The following is a 21,626-nucleotide window of genomic DNA, read 5'->3' as shown; positions in this document are numbered from 1 at the left end:
AAAAAGAAAAAAGTTAGACCTGGCCACAGGCAAACGTCTCTCAGCCAACTAGTAAGAACTACTTGCACTGACTGACCTGTGAAAACTATCAACCATTTTCAGCTGTCCGCAAAGGTCTTTCTTGGTCAAGTGGTCCAGCATCCGCGTGTCCACAAGGCACTCCATGACGTAGCTGCGGTGCTGCCGGAGGCCCAGGCTGGGCAGTCACTCGGTGCCGATCCGCTCGAGGCTCACGTCCCTGTATGCGAGGGTCTGCTTTCAATAACTAAGGATGGTTAATTCAGGAAAAAACAACAAAAAAAACCCCATGGAAACAGTCACAAGGGCCATTTAAGTCATCTTAAAAATGGATTTTTAAACAATTACATATTCTCAAAGGCTAAGCTAAAGACAACATTGTTGCTCATAACTTCAAAATAACTTGATGTTTTATTTGCTACCTTTTAAATTTGCTGGCAAACTTTTAGACAAAGAAACTACACCATTAAAAGTCTATGACTCATCTGTGGTAATAAATTTAACCTATCGACCAAACCATGATAAAATTATAACTGACTGCACATTACTTCTCTGAAATAGCTTTTATATGTAATATAATAATATATCAACAAAGAATGACCATGACTCATGAACAAGTTTGAAGGATCAACCTAACTCTACTCACTAAAAACATCTCTGGCTGGCTTTAATTTTAGTTTGAACACTTTGTTTTCTAAATTTCTCTAGCAAAACATCTGCTAATTTCAAAGTCAGTTAAGTGAATTAAAAATAGGTTTAAAAAGAAGAGATAAGGAATACAAGAACTAAACTCGACTGAAAGAAGAAATAGACAAACCCACAATTACAGTCAGGGACCCCAATCTTCCTCTCAGTGACTCAATAACTGATTGAACAAGGAAGCCAAGCAGACAACCATCCAAGGTCAGTGAGGATGTAGAAGCTTTTAAACAATTCACCAGGCTAGAATACTGGAGTGGGTTGCCAATGCTCCTCCAGGGGATCTTCCCAACCCAAGGATCAAACCCAGGTCTCGCACATTGCAGGCAGATTCTTTACCATCTGAGGTACCAGGGAAGCCCTCTTAAACAGCACTATCACCCAACCTGATCTCACTGAACACTTTATAGAGCACTCCGTCCAACAGCAGCACGATAACACTCTTTTCAAGGGGACACAAGACATTCTTCAAAAGACAGACCAATCTCAGCATACTTAAAGTGACTAAAATCATGCAAAGGATGTTTTCTGATCTCAGCAGAATCAAAATAGCAATTAAAAAAAACCCTGATATCCAGGAATCTCCCAAACATCAGGAAATTAGCATATGTCTAAAGAATTCATGTGGCAAAGAAGAAATCACAAATGAAACGGGAAATAATTTGAAGTGGATAACAGTGAACATACAATATGCTAAAAACTGCAGGACATGGTTAAATCAGCACCTGGAGGGAAACGGAGAGTATTAAATACTTACACAAATGAGAGAGATTGTGAGTCAATAGTCTAAGACTCGATCTTAAAACACTAATAAAAGAACAAATGAAATCCACAGTAAGCAGAAAGAAGAAAAAGAAAGAGCAAAAATCAATGAAATGGGAACCAGAGAAACAAAACGAAATGAAGAAACTAAAATCAGGTTCTTCAGAAGTATCAGTAAAATTGACTAAGCAGAGTGATGAAGAAAGAAGAGAAGACATAAACTACCAATGTCAAGAATCACAGAGGGAGCATCAGTACAGATCCTACAGACACTGGAAGGATAGGGCAAACTGTGAACAATGTTAGGCAGCTTAGATAACATACCCTACTTTCTTGAAAGACACAACCTATGAGAGCCACTCAGTAAGAAACAGATGACCTGGATCTATTAAAACTCAAATCTGTAGTTAGAAATCCTATCCACCCAGACACCCACACACACAAAATCTCTACCCTAAATGACTTTACCAGTGAATCCTAACAAACAGCTATGAAGAAAATCCCAGTTAACACAAACTATTCCAAAATAGTGACAAAAATAACACCCAACTCATTCTGAGGCCAGAATTCTCTTGATACCAAAACCACACAAACATATTACAAGAATATCAGTATGCCTCTGAGACACAGGTGCAAAATTCCTTAAAGACTCATCAGGAAATCAGTTGTCATTGAAAAGTACAAGGTATCATGACAAGCAGGGTTTATCCCAAGAACATAAGGTTAGGCCAACATTTGGAAAAAATCAGTGAAATCCACCACATCAATGGGCTGAAAATAAAAACCACAGTATTACCTTAAAAGATAGAGAAAAGGCATCTGACAATATTCATCATTGATATGTGGAAATCTTAGCAATCTAGGAATGGAAGAAAACTGCCTCAACCTCAGGAATAGCATCTATGAAACATGTAGAGCTGACATCATATGGTGCTTTCTCCCAAAGATCAGGAACAGAGCAAGGACGTCTGCTCTTATGTCTTTTATTCCACTCTGTACTGGAACTCCTAGCCACTGTAACAAGACAAGAAAAAAGAAATCGAAATCACATGAACTGAAAAAGCAATACAACTGTCTTTGCTGATGACATGATGATTAACATGGAAAATGAATCGACAAAACAGTTACAAGCATGAAAGTGAGTTCAGCAAAGTTGCAGTATACAAGGTCAACATGTAAAAATGCACTCTATTTCTAAATACTAGAAATAAGCCAGAAATTGACATTTTGAAGAATACCCTTTATTATAATGTCATCAAAACCTATGAACTCCTCAGGAATAGATCTAATGGAATATGTGCAAGATCTGCACAGTGACAGTAGACACCTGACATGTATATACACACACACCAAAGAAGGCACTTGACGTTCTTCAGTCCAAGAAGACTAAGGTATGTGCTGAGGAATTCCGTACGTTATGGAATTCTTGGACCTAATACTTCCTGACTACCAGCGTGGATTGTTTCAGAAATTGGCCTCTGATCTACTATTTACACCAAAAAAGCTAGAAGGAATCATAAAAACTCCAACAAGAACACAAGTTCTAATAGAAAAAAAAAAAAACAACTTTCTATTAGAAAATACATTTCTATAAATAATCATGAGTGGAGATAAACATGAAACATTTTTACATCATCACAGTATCATGTGTTTTCACTCTTTCAATTACAACTCTCATCTCATAAGCCTGACACTTAGAGCATGAATATGTGGTATTATTTTCTTACTTGTTGATTATGGATTTTTAAATAGACACAGAATGCAAAGACTTTGCTAAATAGAGGACTCCATGGAAGGAGAAAACTCCTCATTTTTGTTCACTCATTATATAGTCTATTCACATTTTAGTGGTCGATAATATAAGTTCCTGGGAGGATCAGGCTCAGTCCCAGGGAGACCCACATCTCCTGGGCTGTCATCCCAGCCCGTGGAAAAAATGCACACAACAGGGCTCTCTCAGGGAAAGAGAACATTTGGCACAGAAGAGACTCTGTAGGGTCTGTTTTTCCATCACTGAAACGGTCACAAACACAAATCAGTTTTCTGAACTCTGAACAAGGTGAGAGTGATGGCATGGACCCCGTTCAATCCGGTACCACCAGTGGATAGCACAGTCCCATGCAGACCCCTGGGTGATGCTACTGGCTAAATTAAGACATTAAAATCTCTGACCACAGCTTGATGTCTTCTGCCGGAGAGCCCGAGGCCATCTCAAACTTCCCTTTGGCTCAGGAGCAGGTCACTGTGTGCCAGCACAGGGGAGATGCACGTTACGTCATCTGCCCTTGACGGCTTCACAGAAAGGGGTCCTTGCTTACGCTGAAGACCAAAACTTAGCAATTCTGGCGTCGTTGGCATGGCTCATCCTTGTTTGGATTTCCATTGCAAAAAGCAAACGTTCAGCTTAATTTATATGTCAGCGTAATTCCCAAGATGCAGGCAAAGTTCTGCCTCTTAGTGTAAAATATACTGATATTTAAGCAACAGTGAAATGCGCTCTTTTCAATTCACTGATGGTCATTACTGACTGGATTAAATAATTAATGAGGATATTTATCTGGAGCAGAGGCACAGAATACCTAAGTCAAGGTGCCGGGGTCCAGCCCCAGCAGGATCCAGGGGAACCCTCAGGATGAACGGCGTCGGTGAATGAGAGAGAGAGAGAGAGAGAGAGAGAGACCAGACCAGGAAGGTGCGGCAGAGTCTTGCAGTTGCTTTATTTTTCACCATAGCCTTTATACCCTAAGTTGGTACATTTCTAAGGGGCAGATAAGCATACAGACTTAGTTTAACAACATCAGCTTGTCCTTCACGAAACCAGGTGTGCTCTGTATATTTTCTGTTTATGAGAGTCTTTTCCCATAGATTTTTTGTACATTATCTTCTGGCCTTGAGGTTAGCAGAAAACAGAAAATTGGGAGTCTCATGGTACAGCAAGTTGTAACATAATAGAAATACAATCTTGTTAACATAAAAGTCAGTCTTTTTGCAGAAATTCTCAGCTAAATTTATCTAAAAAGTTTAACACACAAAGACTCTGTGGCTCTGGTGAGGCAGCCCCTGTTTAGCGCTCTTGGTTAAAATTAACAATTATCTTATTGTTTTTACACTAGGGCTAAACTCTTATTTTACTAGATCTGCAACTACATTAACAATAGTTTCTACTGCACAACCTCAGCACATTAACATCAATCTAACATTGATCTAATAACCACTTTTAAAACAATATTTTTTGTATTTTTTAATAGGGCTTCTTCACCCCCCAAAGGGCTCTGTGCCTATTAGGGCCTTATTAATGGTTAATCTCTATGTATAATATCTCTTGGCTTTCAGGCCTGTTGACAATTTATGGCTTGCACCTGGTGCAACTTTAAGCAACTTCAGTAGCTGACCCTGTCTTTTTTGTGGTTAATCTATTTTCTTTCTATTAGGTGTCATCTCCATGGGAACTAGATAGGATTACATTTTTCACAGAACAGAAATGCAAGGGATTGCAAAAACAGAAGATATGGCACAAAATAGGCTCTTAGTCTAAAAGTTAATTACCTGCAAGAAGTCGCCAGCTAATCTCTATCTAAACTATTTTCTATTAGGCGTATATGTGGCTATAATATTTGTGGAGCTTTTCTCACCCCGCGAAGGGGCCTATGCTTAATAGTTTCTTTTGTTAGTGTACTGTGCTTAGGATGTTTAGAACAGTCATGAGCATATTGTGCAATGAGAGCACATATCTATCAAACAAGCCAGAATGCCAGCAAAAGGGATTGAACTGAAGCATTTCCTTCATCCCTGGCCCCTTCATAGGGTACCAGTGTCCAGGAGATTTATTAATTAGCTTTTAAGTTGGTCTTTATTCAGTGAAAGAAGAGCAGGTGAGCTCTCGGCAGGCAACACAAGAATCTGCAGCAGGGCAAATAAGAACAACAGCAGATAAAGGGGGAGGATATAGGGTAGGGTAGAGGCCGAGGCCAACCTGGAGGGTCCCTTATCCTAGACGGCCTTGCCTGTCAGGTATTTTCCTCATGACCTCGCCATGGATGGGGTCCCGGACGGCCTTGCCTGTACAGTATTTTCTTCATGACTTTGTCACGGGCGGGACCCCCCATAACGGCTCCTGGCATCAAGGCGAGGGGGAGTTCACAGAATCATATTATAGCCACTTTGCTCTTCTGTTAAGTGATATAATTGGCTTTACTTCTGAAGCACAAATAGAGGGAAATGGGTGTTTCACCTCTCAGCTTGTGGTCAGGAAAACTCTGATTCAGAATTCCTTTGATTCTTTGGTTACACAGGTATCTTTCAGGGTCCATACACAGCACTGCCACTAGGGAGCCCCTCAGGGAAATTCCTGCCCACACCTGGTAGACTTGGACTTGTCGAGTGTCACAGAACAAAGTCGGTGGGGTCACAGGCAGGAAAATCACTGTTTTCAATCAAACTGTCTCAAAGCAAGGTTGCAAAACAGTTGTGACAGAGTTTTTGCTTTTGAGTTCAACTGGGGACCTGCAAATTCAACATGTGCATTAAGCAAGAGTAGGCTCAATTTCTGAGAAGTCCATCAGTAGGAAAGACTTTGGAACACATAGGATTAGGACAGTCCACGGTAAATACCGACAGAGGCAGCGTCTCTATGGCAACTCTTGTGTTGGAAATTTATTTAAACATGATTTTCTCATTAGCAGATCTCGTAACTGACGCTACCCCACCGGGGACTGAAACACACCACCCAAGTAGCTGCCCAAGCCATAGGGCTTTGCAGGAAAGAACGTGTATCAAAGAGATTTATGTCCATGAGAATTAACTACCAGAGATGTTCAAAACTGTCCATGAGACGTTCTCTTTAATCTTGTGCTTTGCTTCGGCTAATGCTTTCAAACCGTTACCAGTATTCTGACTAAATCAAGGTGTTGAAAACATCAAGAAAAGTAAATTACAAATTCTCATCCTCCCAGTCTTTTTGTTGCTATATATATAGTGAAGAATACATTACAGAAAGTCTCCAACCTGAGCCCAGCTTCCCTCCTCATCCTCCTGATGTTACGTGGTTAGGGATACAAAAGAGCAGAACGATTAGGACTGGTGAGTGGGGGACAGGAGCACCTTCACTCTGCAGGGGAGGGGCAACCGAACTTGGAGACAAGGGTCACAGGGTCAGAGCAGCAGGCAGCAGCCATGCAAAGGCCTCAATCCCAACATCTCATGCAAAGAGCGCCCCCCACCCCCACCCCGGCAAGCACACCCACAGAAGAGAACACTAGGCCCCAGGGCTCAACCGCGGTCCCAGAAGGGAGACAGGCATCGAGTCTGTTCTACAGGGAGCAAGTCTACCAACTTCAAGTTCCTGAAACAAACACAACGTAAGATTAAATATGGATTATTCATATGTTTAACCAATACCTAAGAGAGACACTGATCCAGAACAAATTGAATGTGAAACGACATTTTTGTTTTCCACCAAAAGCCGAGAACGGCCGCCCTGAGGTGGGGCCGCCCGGGGAGGGAGAGGAGCGTGCGGGCGGGGCTGGCGGTTGGCGGCAGGGCCGTGAGTATCTCCATCTCCTGTGCTCACCAGACGTTTCCTGAGGTCTAGGGGGCCCCGGGACCAGCCACACCCCGGCCAGGGCAGCAGTGGCAGAGAGGACAGGTGGCAGAACCGGGAGCCCGGGCGCGGAGGGGCGGGCGGGGGCAGAGGCCGGCCCCCACCGCCCCATCATCAGCGCAGGGAGAACATGCCAGGCCTTCTCCTGGAACGACCCTGCCCTCCTAACACTGGGTCCCAGCCACAAGGAGGGAGCCCCAGCGCTTCGCATGCAGCGCTGACCGCCTGAGCCAGGGGAGACGGCGAGAGGACAGAACGCCCGGGGGCGCCGCTGAGTGCAGGGAGGCATTCTCCAGGAGCTGTGAACGCCGCGCGCTTAGAAGGCTCTCGCCCAGGCAGGGCACAGCGGCCAGCTCTGGGTTCTGGGGGCACGGCCCTGAGCAGGTGCCCGCCAGGGACTGGGTCTCTCTGTATCAGAGGAAGCTGCGGGGGCTCCAGCAACGGCACCCCGCGGCATCGCCGGCTGAGACAGCTGAGCCCCCAGGGGGCGGGCGGGCTCCTGGGGACCTGCTGTACCCCATCCCTGGGGGGCAGCCTCCTCGCGGGGGCTGCTGCTTGTGGTCACCGCCGGTTAAACTCAACTCATAAGAAGCTCCTTTACTGAGACTCTTCATCAAACCTCCGGGGAACTCTCAGCACCTCCATTTCTCAAAAGGTGGCTCTGGTGAGCCCTCCGGGGCACAGAGAGCGGAGCAGATATGCTGAGAACAAGCGCATCTGTGCAGGGTGAGCCCACCACCGTCACGCTCGCACTTAGAGGCCAGACGGACGAGAAAGCCTTCACGCTTTCCGTGTGCAATGATCGTGAGCTGAGCCAGGGCAGCTCCTCAGGGCAGGTACGTCTGGGAGGCCACGTCTCCTCACCAGGGTTCCTCTCCAGAGTGGACATACCGAGCTTGGCGACTGGGCTGTGTCCTGAGTCCGCACTCGAGAAATAAGGAGCTGGCCGGCGCTGATCTCCTGGCGGCAATCCATGTTTGCACCAGATTTGCTTTAACTTTTCCAACGAGGAGGACCCTCTTACAACACTAAAGACAGTGTTGCACAGAGCAATCTCTGTTAAATGCCCCCTTATCTCACTGAAGTTCCTATACACATGCAGGGACTGAAGGAGGACAGGAAGATGGCAGAAGAGCAACCCGCGAGCCACTGCTGTGTCTGTGCACATCAACTACAGACTGCAAGGTAAGGACCGTATTTTACATAAATAGAAACACAGTTACAATTCAGATTTCCTTTTTAAGTTGCCTCCATAATTGGTTTGCAATAGCAACAGATTCTCCCCTTTCTTCATAGCCATACGCCAACACGTATCATTTTTAAAAATCTATTAATGTCAGACAAAACCATCACAATGCTTCAGGAGTGACTTCAAGAAAACTCCAGTCAAGTCACAGTACTCAGGCAGGTGGGTTTAATAAACAAGTCCTAGGTAGATATCAATCCACCTCAAAGTGGGCAGTAATGTTGGAACACATCTAGGATTTCCTTTTTAAACACACGCTCCAAGGAAAGCAGTACTGAATTTACCAGAGGAACGGTAAAAAGAGGACATCACTGGAAGGGAGTTTACACAGCCAGTCTGGCCCTGCGGTCTGACGCTGGGGTAGCATCTATCTGCTCGCTTGGCCCCTGTATCCCTCGGGGAGGACACGGGCTCGAGGGTGCAGAACAGTATCATCACTAGGACTGCCCGGAGCTGCTGCGAACATCCAGAAAGTTGCACTTGAAGAGTTCTTTAGAGGGCTTCCCTGGTCATCCAGTGGCTGCTCCCAATGCAGGGGCCTGGGTTCCATCTCTGGCCAGTGAACTAGATCCCATACACTGCAAGTAAGAGTTTGCACGCCACAATTAAAGATCCCATGTGTGGCAACCAAGACCTAGTGCAGCTTACAACAAAGAAAAAGGCACCACACGTTCTTTAGAAAGTGCTATCAAAGGCTATGAATGATTGCTTCTACGAAGCAAATAGTAAAAAATACGTGTATTAGTTGCTCAGTTGTGTCCGAGTCTTTGTGACTCCATGGACTATGTAGCCTTCCAAGTTCCCCTGTCCGTGGAATTCTCTAGGCAAGAATACTGGAAGAGGTCGCCATTCCCTTCTCCAGGCGATCGTCTCAACCCAGCCGTGGAACCCAGGTCTCCTGCATTGCAGACAGATTCTTCACCACCTGAGCCACCAGGGAAGCCCAGGAAATACGTAGACCGGACTCCTATGAATAAAGACAGGTGCCATTAGAGAGAAAATAACCTACTAGGTTCATTTAGTTCTATTATTGCGCTTCTCCTTGGGAGTGAAAAATAAGAGTACTTCTGGAGAAACTGACAAAGCTGTGATTTATCTTAATAAAAGACTTCTGATGGAGATCTTGAAACCTGTTTCCTGAAAGAAATGAGTTATAAATATATTTCTTAAGCCTGGTGGCAACGTTTCTAATGACAGAATTCATCTCCCATGCAGCTCAATGAATCCCTGTTTTGAAACAAGAGAATGAATGAAAGCGTTGAGTGCAGCAGCCATGAGGTTCCCTACCGTCACAGCTCACAGTAAGGCAAGAAGGATCAAAGTAACTGTTGTCTGTCTGTTTTAGCAGTTGGTGAAAATCCAGTAGATCCTGTCTTCAATTCACGTAGAACTCTTTAAGGAAGAGTCTGAAGGCCCTCAGGAAGGTCCCGTGCTTGGCGGGCGGCGTGGGGACAAGGGGGGCCGCGGTGGGGCGAAGGGGTGGGGCTGAGGCGCTGGGGTGGACCGCGCAGGTGGCTCGCGGTGGGTTTGGGCCCTGGGCAGGTGCCGGGCAGGATGGGCACTCAGGGCCCCGGCTGCGCTACGCCTACGCCCGCGGGAGGCTCAGAGGACCGAGGGCCGCGGTCCGCGGCGGGCCCGAATCAGACACCTCCGGGGCCACGTGGCCCTGAGCCTGGAAGGCGAGTGGGGCGGGGGGTGGGGGTGGGCGTGGGCGCGGGCGCCGACAGGGGGCGGGCCTGGAGAGGCCCAGGGCGGGAGGGCGCCGAGACCTCCGCGCCCCTCACCCCAACCCCAGGCCCAGGCATGCACGGCCAGCCGGCCACTCGGGGTCCAGGAAGCCCTCCGGGGCCCCGGGCCGGGCCAGGCGGGTTCTGGCCGGGCTTGGCGGTGTGCGGAGGCCGGGCGGCGTCGGGCGGCCGCCGGGCTGCCGGCCCTGGCCGACCGGAGTCCGGTCGCAGGTCGTGCGGCTCAAGTGCAGCCCGCGGCCCTTGGAGAGGTGTGGCCGGCTGGCCTGACCGGCAGGCAAGTCAGACCGAAAGGGAGGCGCAACGCAGGGTTCTTAAGGTTCTTAAGGCGCCTGGCTGCAGCCACCTCCGTCTAGGGCCATACCACCCTGAACGCGCCAGATCTTGTCTGATCTGGGAAGCGAAGCAGGGTCTGGCCTGGTTAGTACTTGGGTGGGAGACCGCCTGGGAATACCGGGTGCTGTAGGCTTCCTGCCTCCCCTGTCCTTTAGCCCTGGCTCCCCCGGCGCGATTGGCCTCCCCGAGCCCCACCTGCCCCTGGCCCCTCGCACCCGGCGCGCTCAGAGCCGTCGCCTGCCTTCCAGCCGGCCGGCCAGCCGGCCTGCCGGCGGCCCTCGAAGACAGCAGCGGCCCAACTCTTGGGTCCCCGCAGCCCCAGCCCCTCCCCTGGTGGGTGGCCGGGGCCCCGACTCCCGCCGCAGGCCTGGGTTGCCTCCGGATTTGGCTTCCAGGAAACCAGATGACAGTCGGGTCTCCATCTGGGGCTCCCTTGGCATGCCTCAGGCAATCCCGGGGGCTGCCCCAGCCCGAGCCCCAGCCCAGGTACTCCCAGGCGACCGTTCGCGCGCACACACACACACACACACACACACACTCACACACACACACACAGAGACAGAGACACACAAAGACACACACAGACACACACAGACAGACACACCCCGCCCAGGACAGGTGAAGAGCTGCAAAGCACAGGGAAGGGAGACTCAGAAAGAGGGGAGAGAGTCCTAGTCTGGCAGAGACAACCCTCACAACCCTCACGTTCGGTTTCAAAAGCCCCGTGGTCCAGTGAAGAACAGGGCGGATGTAGATAGAGTGGCGGCGGAGTCAGCCAATGCACAGACAGCGAGGGCGGAGCGCGCGCAGCGAGCCTCTGACGGCGGGCGGGCGGCGTGCGACGCAGTCGGGCCCCCTACGCGCTGCGCCCGGAGCGGCGGGTCGGTATCGGTGCTGGAGACGGCGGCGGCGACGGTTTCGTGGCGGCCGCGCGCTGCTCTCTGAGCGGCGGGTGGTGGTGCGGCCTAGCCCCTCACTCCTGACACTTCCCCTCCCCCAGCGCACCGCGGTAAGTCGGGGGCCGGGGTGGTGGAGGCCGGAGACCGGCGGGCTCCTCCTCCACTCTGGGAGGGCGGGTGGGCGGGTGCGCGGGGCGTCCCAGGCCCTCTCGGCGCCCCAGTCTCGCGCCCTAGCTCGCGCCTTCTGCCCTGGGGGAGCGGGCCCCGAGGCCTGGCCCTTGAGGCTCTGAGGAGGGATTGCTCTCTGTGGGGTCTGGGCCCGGGGCTCTGGCGGTCAAAGCCTCCCTTGAGTGAGCGTTTCTCGAGCAGGTTGGACTCCTTCATTTGCCCGGCAGTGATTAGGTGGGCAGGCCCTCTGCGGGAGCAGCGCCTTGAAACCCCGAGGGACGGTTTCCTCAGCACTTCGCTGATCACCGTGCGGGATTGGGCTTTCTTTGTTTTGGCTTCTCCAAGGAGAGATTTGCAACCCCAGGGGAGGGTGAGTGGGTCGGGAGTTTGTGAGCTTATGAAAACTGCATCTGAGAAAACTAAGGTCATTGAATGGAGTGAAACCTTACTTTTTGTTCTCCCACGTGTCCCGCGTAAAGCTAGGCGAGAAACGGTGTGGTTTCTGGATTACTTACTCTAGGCATAAGGACCTTGGAAATTAAGTCAATTAAGTGTATGAACAATGTTTCTTGAGAATTTGGCACATTCTCTGTGTTTAGAATTGAACCGAAGTATTTTTCATTTGTGTCTTTTACCCATGAGATACTCATAACACCCCTCCCCAAGATTTAACAATCAAGAATGTCTTCAAACATTGTCAAATGTTACTTGGGAGGCAAAACTGCCTCTCAGTGAGACTGCTGCTGTACAGAGAATAGTCCCAATATTTCAATAAAAACATCTTACCTTTAAAAAAAAGAAGAAGAAGAAAGAGGGAGAGAGAGACAGCAAGAGGACCACACAGATTCCCCACCCCCAGCCCCACCCCCACGCCTCCACACCCTCCCCCGTCCATCGTGGGTATGCACCCGGCCCCCAGTCGGCCTGACCACAGCCTCGCCCACCGACACACTCACACACACACTCTCACACACTCACCCTCTGGTCTGGGGGCGGGGGCTGGGTCTTGCCTTAGGGAGCCAAGCTGAAGGGGACCTTTGAGACTTCGGCTGCGAGGAAGTCTTGGGGACCCCACGGGGGACTGCCAGCCCCAGGGCACCGCGTCCAGCCTGGGCCGCCCCAAGGGAACGCCCCCTCCCTTGGGGAAGCGGCTTCTTCCGCAGGGCCTCTCTCTGGGGTGGTCACGGTTGTGCCAGTGTGTCTGTCTCGGATCGGATGCCATCCTCTCTCCCGTGTCTGTCTCCCTCTGTCAGTGTCTCCACCTGTGTGTGTGTGTGTGTGTGTGTGTGTGTGTGTGTGTGTCCGCGCGCGTGTCTGTCTTCATCTCCCTCTGGCCGTCTGGGAGTCTGTCTCTGAACCTTCATCTCTTTCTGCCTCTGAGTCTCCTGACCCCCGGCCTCTCACAGGCGCTGTGGGTCTGGCTCTGGCTGAGGAGCTTGCGCCGGCCGGCTGTCTCCCTTGGCCTGGGTGCGTGCGAGTGTCTGTGTGTGTGTCCGTGTCCGTGCCCCTGCCTGTCGCTCGTCCGCTCTCTCAGGAAGGTCCTGTGCTTGGCGGGCGGCGTGGGGACAAGGGGGGGCCGCGGTCGGGCGAAGGGGCGGGGCTGCCGCGCTCCAGTCGCCGGCGGCGGCCGGCCCGCCCGCAAGCCAGACACCTCTGGGGCCACTTGGGCCTGAGCAGCGATCCGGAGGGGTGGGTGGGGGACCCGAGCGGGGGGCGGGCCTGGAGAGGCCCAGGGTGGGTGGGCGCCCAGACCTCCGCGCCCCTCACGCCAACCCGCAGCCCAGGCCTGCACGCCTAACCGGCCGCTCGTGGTCCCGGCAACCCTCCGGGCCCCCGGGCCGGGCCAGGCTTGCTTGCCAGGGCGGCGGTGTGCGGGGACGGGGCGGCGTCGGCCGGGCTGCCGGGCCTGGCCGGCCCGAGTTCGGTCGCTGGTCGTGCGGCTCAAGTGCAGCGCGCGCCCCGTGGAAAGGTGCGGCCCGGGCCGGCTCGACCGGCACGTCAGAGCGAGAGGGAGGCGCAGCGCAGGGCTTTGAAGGCGCCTGGCGCCAGCCGCCTCCCTCTGATGAGATCATACCACCCTGAACGGGCCAGATGTCTTCTGATCTGGGAAACTAAGCAGGGTTAGTTAGTACTTGGATGGGAGACCCCCTAGTAGTTAGGAGCTCCAGGCTTTTGCACAAAGTAGACGACAAGCCAACGTATAGGTGATGAAACGTTTATCGTGAAAAATCCAATGAAACCTGAATTCGAAGATGGTTTATGGCATAGAAGCAAGTGTTTTCCATTAGGTTCCCCCCGCCCCCCGAATTAACTTGCATGATGGTTTCCCATTAGCATAATGCTTAGTTTTTATTCCTTCTTTCCTTGTCTGTATCCATCTTTTTGCATCATCATGTGGTGCCTTATTGGCATAATTTTCCGCCTTTTGTCTTTTTTGTAACTTTTCGAAAAAGGACTTCTTAGGCATTAACATACTGATATTTCCGTAAGGGGGAACTACTTCTTCCCTACAACTGCATTGAAAAAATTTGACGTTGAGAAAATCTGTTTTAATGTAGCAGGATTATTATTTTATCTTTCCAATCTAGCATTTGTTAAATCCTTAACTGCTGATAAGTGTTCAGGCTTCCCTGGTGGCTCAGCTGGTGAAGAATCCACCTGGCATGCAGGAGACCTGGGTTCGATCCCTGGGTTGCAGAGACCCCCTGGAGAAGGGAACGGCTACCCACTCTAGTATTCGGGCCTGGAGAATTCCATGGACTGTATAGTCCCTGCGTTCGCAGAGTCAGACATGACTGAGCGACTTTCACGGGTCACCAACAACGGTTCAGCCTGAAATAAGAACTTTCAAAAATCTTTGAACACAGACGCTCTAACTTATTTTCCCTCTGGGATCAATATCCTGCATTTACTTTCAGGTTACATATACACAATAGGCACAGAACTCTCTTATTGTGTCTTTTATTTGCATATAAATTAACAGCCTAGCAAATTTAAAATAGAAACACTAAAGACAGTGTTGCGCAGAGCAATCTCTGTTAAATGCCCCGTTATCTCACTGAAGTTCCTATACACATGCAGGGACTGAAGGAGGACAGGAAGATGGCAGAAGAGCAACCCGCGAGCCACTGCTGTGTCTGTGCACATCAACTACAGACTGCAAGGTAAGGACCGTATTTTACATAAATAGAAGCACAGTTACAATTCAGATTTCCTTTTTAAGTTGCCTCCATAATTGGTTTGCAATAGCAACAGATTCTCCCCTTTCTTCATAGCCATACGCCAACACGTATCATTTTTAAAAATCTATTAATGTCAGACAAAACCATCACAATGCTTCAGGAGTGACTTCAAGAAAACTCCAATCAAGTCACAGTACTCAGGCAGGTGGGTTTAATAAACAAGTCCTAGGTAGATATCAATCCACCTCAAAGTGGGCAGTAATGTTGGAACACATCTAGGATTTCCTTTTTAAACACACGCTCCAAGGAAAGCAGTACTGAATTTACCAGAGGAACGGTAAAAAGAGGACATCACTGGAAGGGAGTTTACACAGCCAGTCTGGCCCTGCGGTCTGACGCTGGGGCAGCATCTATCTGCTCGCTTGGCCCCTGTGTCCCTCGGGGAGGACACGGGCTCGAGAGTGCAGAACAGTATCATCACTAGGACTGCCCGGAGCTGCTGCGAACATCCAGAAAGTTGCACTTGAAGAGTTCTTTAGAGGGCTTCCCTGGGCATCCAGTGGCTGCTCCCAATGCAGGGGCCTGGGTTCCATCTCTGGCCAGTGAACTAGATCCCATACACTGCAAGTAAGAGTTTGCACGCCACAATTAAAGATCCCATGTGTGGCAACCAAGACCTAGTGCAGCTTACAACAAAGAAAAAGGCACCACACGTTCTTTAGAAAGTGCTATAAAAGGCTATGAACGATTGCTTCTACGAAGCAAATAGTAAAAAATACGTGTATTAGTTGCTCAGTTGTGTCCGAGTCTTTGTGACTCCATGGACTATGTAGCCTTCCAAGTTCCCCTGTCCGTGGAATTCTCTAGGCAAGAATACTGGAAGAGGTCGCCATTCCCTTCTCCAGGCGATCGTCTCAACCCAGCCGTGGAACCCAGGGCTCCTGCATTGCAGACAGATTCTTCACCACCTGAGCCACCAGGGAAGCCCAGGAAATACGTAGACCGGACTCCTATGAATAAAGACAGGTGCCATTAGAGAGAAAATAACCTACTAGGTTCATTTAGTTCTATTAGTGCGCTTCTCCTTGGGAGTGAAAAATAAGAGTACTTCTGGAGAAACTGACAAAGCTGTGATTTATCTTAATAAAAGACTTCTGATGGAGATCTTGAAACCTGTTTCCTGAAAGAAATGAGTTATAAATATATTTCTTAAGCCTGGTGGCAACGTTTCTAATGACAGAATTCATCTCCCATGCAGCTCAATGAATCCCTGTTTTGAAACAAGAGAATGAATGAAAGCGTTGAGTGCAGCAGCCACGAGGTTCCCTACCGTCACAGCTCACAGTAAGGCAAGAAGGATCAAAGTAACTGTTGTCTGTCTGTTTTAGCAGTTGGTGACAATCCAGTAGATCCTGTCTTCAATTCACGTAGAACTCTTTAAGGAAGAGTCTGAAGGCCCTCAGGAAGGTCCCGTGCTTGGCGGGCGGCGTGGGGACAAGGGGGGCCGCGGTGGGGCGAAGGGGCGGGGCTGAGGCGCTCGGGTGGACGGCGCAGGTGGCTCGCGGTGGGTTTGGGCCCCGGGCAGGTGCCGGGCAGGATGGGCACTCAGGGCCCCGGCTGCGCTACGCCTACGCCCGCGGGAGGCTCAGAGGACCGAGGGCCGCGGTCCGCGGCGGGCCCGAATCAGACACCTCCGGGGCCACGTGGCCCTGAGCCTGGAAGGCGAGTGGGGCGGGGGGTGGGGGTGGGCGTGGGCGCGGGCGCCGACAGGGGGCGGGCCTGGAGAGGCCCAGGGCGGGAGGGCGCCGAGACCTCCGCGCCCCTCACCCCAACCCCAGGCCCAGGCATGCACGGCCAGCCGGCCACTCGGGGTCCAGGAAGCCCTCCGGGGCCCCGGGCCGGGCCAGGCGGGTTCTGGCCGGGCTTGGCGGTGTGCGGAGGCCGGGCGGCGTCGGGCGGCCGCCGGGCTGCCGGCCCTGGCCGACCGGAGTCCGGTCGCAGGTCGTGCGGCTCAAGTGCAGCCCGCGGCCCTTGGAGAGGTGTGGCCGGCTGGCCTGACCGGCAGGCAAGTCAGACCGAAAGGGAGGCGCAACGCAGGGTTCTTAAGGTTCTTAAGGCGCCTGGCTGCAGCCACCTCCGTCTAGGGCCATACCACCCTGAACGCGCCAGATCTTGTCTGATCTGGGAAGCGAAGCAGGGTCTGGCCTGGTTAGTACTTGGGTGGGAGACCGCCTGGGAATACCGGGTGCTGTAGGCTTCCTGCCTCCCCTGTCCTTTAGCCCTGGCTCCCCCGGCGCGGTTGGCCGCCCCGAGCCCCACCTGCCCCTGGCCCCTCGCACCCGGCGCGCTCAGAGCCGTCGCCTGCCTTCCAGCCGGCCGGCCAGCCGGCCTGCCGGCGGCCCTCGAAGACAGCAGCGGCCCAACTCTTGGGTCCCCGCAGCCCCAGCCCCTCCCCTGGTGGGGGGCCGGGGCCCCGACTCCGGCCGCAGGCCTGGGTTGCCTCCGGATTTGGCTTCCAGGAAACCAGATGACAGTCGGGTCTCCATCTGGGGCTCCCTTGGCATGCCTCAGGCAATCCCGGGGGCTGCCCCAGCCCGAGCCCCAGCCCAGTACTCCCAGGCGACCGTTCGCGCACACACACACACACACACACACACACACACACACTCACACACACACACAGAGACAGAGACACACAAAGACACACACAGAAACACACAGACACACCCCGCCCCGGACAGGTGAAGAGCTGCAAAGCACAGGGAAGGGAGACTCAGAAAGAGGGGAGAGAGTCCTAGTCTGGCAGAGACAACCCTCACAACCCTCACGTTCGGTTTCAAAAGCCCCGTGGTCCAGTGAAGAACAGGGCGGATGTAGATAGAGTGGTGGCGGAGTCAGCCAATGCACAGACAGCGAGGGCGGAGCCCGCGCAGCGAGCCTCTGACGGCGGGCGGGCGGCGTGCGACGCAGTCGGGCCCCCTACGCGCTGCGCCCGGAGCGGCGGTCGGTATCGGTGCTGGAGAAGGCGGCGGCGACGGTTTCGTGGCGGCCGCGCGCTGCTCTCTGAGCGGCGGGTGGTGGTGCGGCCTAGCCCCTCACTCCTGACACTTCCCCTCCCCCAGCGCACCGCGGTAAGTCGGGGGCCGGGGTGGTGGAGGCCTGAGACCGGCGGGCTCCTCCTCCACTCTGGGAGGGCGGGTGGGCGGGTGCGCGGGGCGTCCCAGGCCCTCTCGGCGCCCCAGTCTCGCGCCCTAGCGCGCACCTTCTGCCCTGAGGGAGCGGGCCCGAGGCCTGGCCCTTGAGGCTCTGAGGAGGGATTGCTCTCTGTGGGGTCTGGGCCCGGGGCTCTGGCGTCAAAGCCTCCCTTGAGTGAGCGTTTCTCGAGCAGGTTGGACTCCTTCATTTGCCCGGCAGTGGTTAGGTGGGCAGGCCCTCTGCGGGAGCAGCGCCTTGAAACCCCGAGGGACGGTTTCCTCAGCACTTCGCTGATCACCGAGCGGGATTGGGCTTTCTTTGTTTTGGCTTCTCCAAGGAGAGATTTGCAACCGCAGGGGCGGGTGAGTGGGTCGGGAGTTTGTGAGCTTATGAAAACTTCATCTGAGAAAACTAAGGTCATTTAATGGAGTGAAACCTTACTTTTTGTTCTCCCACATGTCCCGCGTAAAGCTAGGCGAGAAACGGTGTGGTTTCTGGATTACTTACTCTAGGCATAAGGACCTTGGAAATTAAGTCAATTAAGTATATGAACAATGTTTCTTGAGAATTTGGCACATTCTCTGTGTTTAGAATTGAACCGAAGTATTTTTCATTTGTGTCTTTTACCCATGAGATACTCATAACACCCCTCCCCAAGATTTAACAATCAAGAATGTCTTCAACCATTGTCAAATGTTACTTGGGAGGCAAAACTACCTCTCAGTGAGACTGCTGCTGTACAGAGAATATTCCCAATATTTCAATAAAAGCATCTTACCTTTTAAAAAAAAAAGAAGAAGAAGAAAGAGGGAGAGAGAGACAGCAAGAGGACCACACAGATTCCCCACCCCCAGCCCCACCCCCACGCCTCCACACCCTCCCCCGTCCATCGTGGGTATGCACCCGGCCCCCAGTCGGCCTGACCTCAGCCTCGCCCACCGACACACTCACACACACACTCTCCAACACTCACCCTCTGGTCTGGGGGCGGGGGCTGGGTCTTGCCTTAGGGAGCCAAGCTGAAGGGGACCTTTGAGACTTCAGCTGCGAGGAAGTCTTGGGGACCCCACGGGGGCTGCCAGCCCCAGGGCACCGCGTCCAGCCTGGGCCGCCCCAAGGGAACGCCCCCTCCCTTGGGGAAGCGGCTTCTTCCGCAGGGCCTCTCTCTGGGGTGGTCACGGTTGTGCCAGTGTGTCTGTCTCGGATCGGATGCCATCCTCTCTCCCGTGTCTGTCTCCCGTTTGCCTTCTGTCAGTCGGTCTGTCTCCCTCTGTCTGTCTCCACCTGTGTGTGTGTGTGTGTGTGTGTGTGTGTGTGTGTGTGTCCGCGCGCGTGTCTGTCTTCATCTCCCTCTGGCCGTCTGGGAGTCTGTCTCTGAACCTTCATCTCTTTCTGCCTCTGAGTCTCCTGACCCCCGGCCTCTCACAGGCGCTGTGGGTCTGGCTCTGGCTGAGGAGCTTGCGCCGGCCGGCTGTCTCCCTTGGCCTGGGTGCGTGCGAGTGTGTGTGTGTGTGTCCGTGTCCGTGCCCCTGCCTGTCGCTCGTCCGCTCTCTCAGGAAGGTCCTGTGCTTGGCGGGCGGCGTGGGGACAAGGGGGGGCCGCGGTCGGGCGAAGGGGCGGGGCTGCCGCGCTCCAGTCGCCGGCGGCGGCCGGCCCGCCCGCAAGCCAGACACCTCTGGGGCCACTTGGGCCTGAGCAGCGATCCGGAGGGGTGGGTGGGGGACCCGAGCGGGGGGCGGGCCTGGAGAGGCCCAGGGTGGGTGGGCGCCCAGGCCTCCGCGCCCCTCACGCCAACCCGCAGCCCAGGCCTGCACGCCTAACCGGCCGCTCGAGGTCCCGGCAACCCTCCGGGCCCCCGGGCCGGGCCAGGCTTGCTTGCCAGGGCGGCGGTGTGCGGGGACGGGGCGGCGTCGGCCGGGCTGCCGGGCCTGGCCGGCCCGAGTTCGGTCGCTGGTCGTGCGGCTCAAGTGCAGCGCGCGCCCCGTGGAAAGGTGCGGCCCGGGCCGGCTCGACCGGCACGTCAGAGCGAGAGGGAGGCGCAGCGCAGGGCTTTGAAGGCGCCTGGCGCCAGCCGCCTCCCTCTGATGAGATCATACCACCCTGAACGGGCCAGATGTCTTCTGATCTGGGAAACTAAGCAGGGTTAGTTAGTACTTGGATGCGAGACCCCCTAGTAGTTAGGAGCTCCAGGCTTTTGCACAAAGTAGACGACAAGCCAACGTATAGGTGATGAAACGTTTATCGTGAAAAATCCAATGAAACCTGAATTCGAAGATGGTTTATGGCATAGAAGCAAGTGTTTTCCATTAGGTTCCCCCCGCCCCCCGAATTAACTTGCATGATGGTTTCCCATTAGCATAATGCTTAGTTTTTATTCCTTCTTTCCTTGTCTGTATCCATCTTTTTGCATCATCATGTGGTGCCTTATTGGCATAATTTTCCGCCTTTTTTCTTTTTTGTAACTTTTCGAAAAAGGACTTCTTAGGCATTAACATACTGATATGTCCATAAGGGGGAAAGACTTCTTCCCTACAACTGCATTGAAAAAATTTGAACTTAAGAAAATCTGTTTTAATGTAGCAGAATTATTATTTTATCTTTCCAATCTAGCATTTGTGAAATCCTTAACTGCTGATAAGTGTTCAGGCTTCCCTGGTGGCTCAGCTGGTGAAGAATCCACCTGGCATGCAGGAGACCTGGGTTCCATCCCTGGGTTGCAGAGACCCCCTGGAGAAGGGAACGGCTACCCACTCTAGTATTCGGGCCTGGAGAATTCCATGGACTGTATAGTCCCTGCGTTCGCAGAGTCAGACATGACTGAGCGACTTTCACGGGTCACCAACAACGGTTCAGCCTGAAATAAGAACTTTCAAACATCTTTGAACACAGACGCTCTTAACTTATTTTCCCTCTGGGATCAATATCCTGCATTTACTTTCAGGTTACGTATACACAATAGGCACAGAACTCTCTTATTGTGTCTTTTATTTGCATATAAATTAACAGCCTAGCAAATTTAAAATAGAAACACTAAAGACAGTGTTGCGCAGAGCAATCTCTGTTAAATGCCCCATTATCTCACTGAAGTTCCTATACACATGCAGGGACTGAAGGAGGACAGGAAGATGGCAGAAGAGCAACCCGCGAGCCACTGCTGTGTCTGTGCACATCAACTACAGACTGCAAGGTAAGGACCGTATTTTACATAAATAGAAACACAGTTACAATTCAGATTTCCTTTTTAAGTTGCCTCCATAATTGGTTTGCAATAGCAACAGATTCTCCCCTTTCTTCACAGCCATACGCCAACACGTATCATTTTTAAAAATCTATTAATGTCAGACAAAACCATCACAATGCTTCAGGAGTGACTTCAAGAAAACTCCAGTCAAGTCACAGTACTCAGGCAGGTGGGTTTAATAAACAAGTCCTAGGTAGATATCAATCCACCTCAAAGTGGGCAGTAATGTTGGAACACATCTAGGATTTCCTTTTTAAACACACGCTCCAAGGAAAGCAGTACTGAATTTACCAGAGGAACGGTAAAAAGAGGACATCACTGGAAGGGAGTTTACACAGCCAGTCTGGCCCTGCGGTCTGACGCTGGGGTAGCATCTATCTGCTCGCTTGGCCCCTGTGTCCCTCGGGGGGAGCGTGGTGGGCTACGGTCCACAGGGTCGCAAAGACTCGGACATGTCTGAGCATGTACTCAGGCAACGCTCTTTAACAATATAAAACTCTGAGTTCTTACAGAAAAACCTGTATTTACAAGAATTC

General features: G+C 52.2%; 1 protein-coding gene, 1 long non-coding RNA gene and 2 pseudogenes across 5 annotated transcripts in view; all 4 read left to right on the top strand.

The window, feature by feature from the left end:
- LOC122453685 (liprin-alpha-1-like) overlaps positions 1 to 21,626 on the top strand; it is a 160,234-nt gene that overhangs the window by 41,613 nt on the left and 96,995 nt on the right. The window lies entirely within an intron of this gene.
- On the top strand, positions 10,420 to 10,538 carry LOC122454094 (annotated as a pseudogene).
- Positions 11,286 to 21,469, top strand: LOC122453687. Its single transcript, XR_006273135.1, has 5 exons — positions 11,286 to 11,414; positions 14,554 to 14,636; positions 15,913 to 15,998; positions 20,954 to 21,036; positions 21,148 to 21,469. It is a non-coding gene; the product is annotated as an uncharacterized LOC122453687 (long non-coding RNA).
- On the top strand, positions 16,793 to 16,911 carry LOC122454092 (annotated as a pseudogene).

The sequence above is a fragment of the Cervus canadensis genome, chromosome 15, assembly GCF_019320065.1.
Source record: "Cervus canadensis isolate Bull #8, Minnesota chromosome 15, ASM1932006v1, whole genome shotgun sequence".
NCBI lineage: Eukaryota > Metazoa > Chordata > Mammalia > Artiodactyla > Cervidae > Cervus > Cervus canadensis.
This window is presented reverse-complemented; position numbering and strand designations above follow the sequence as displayed.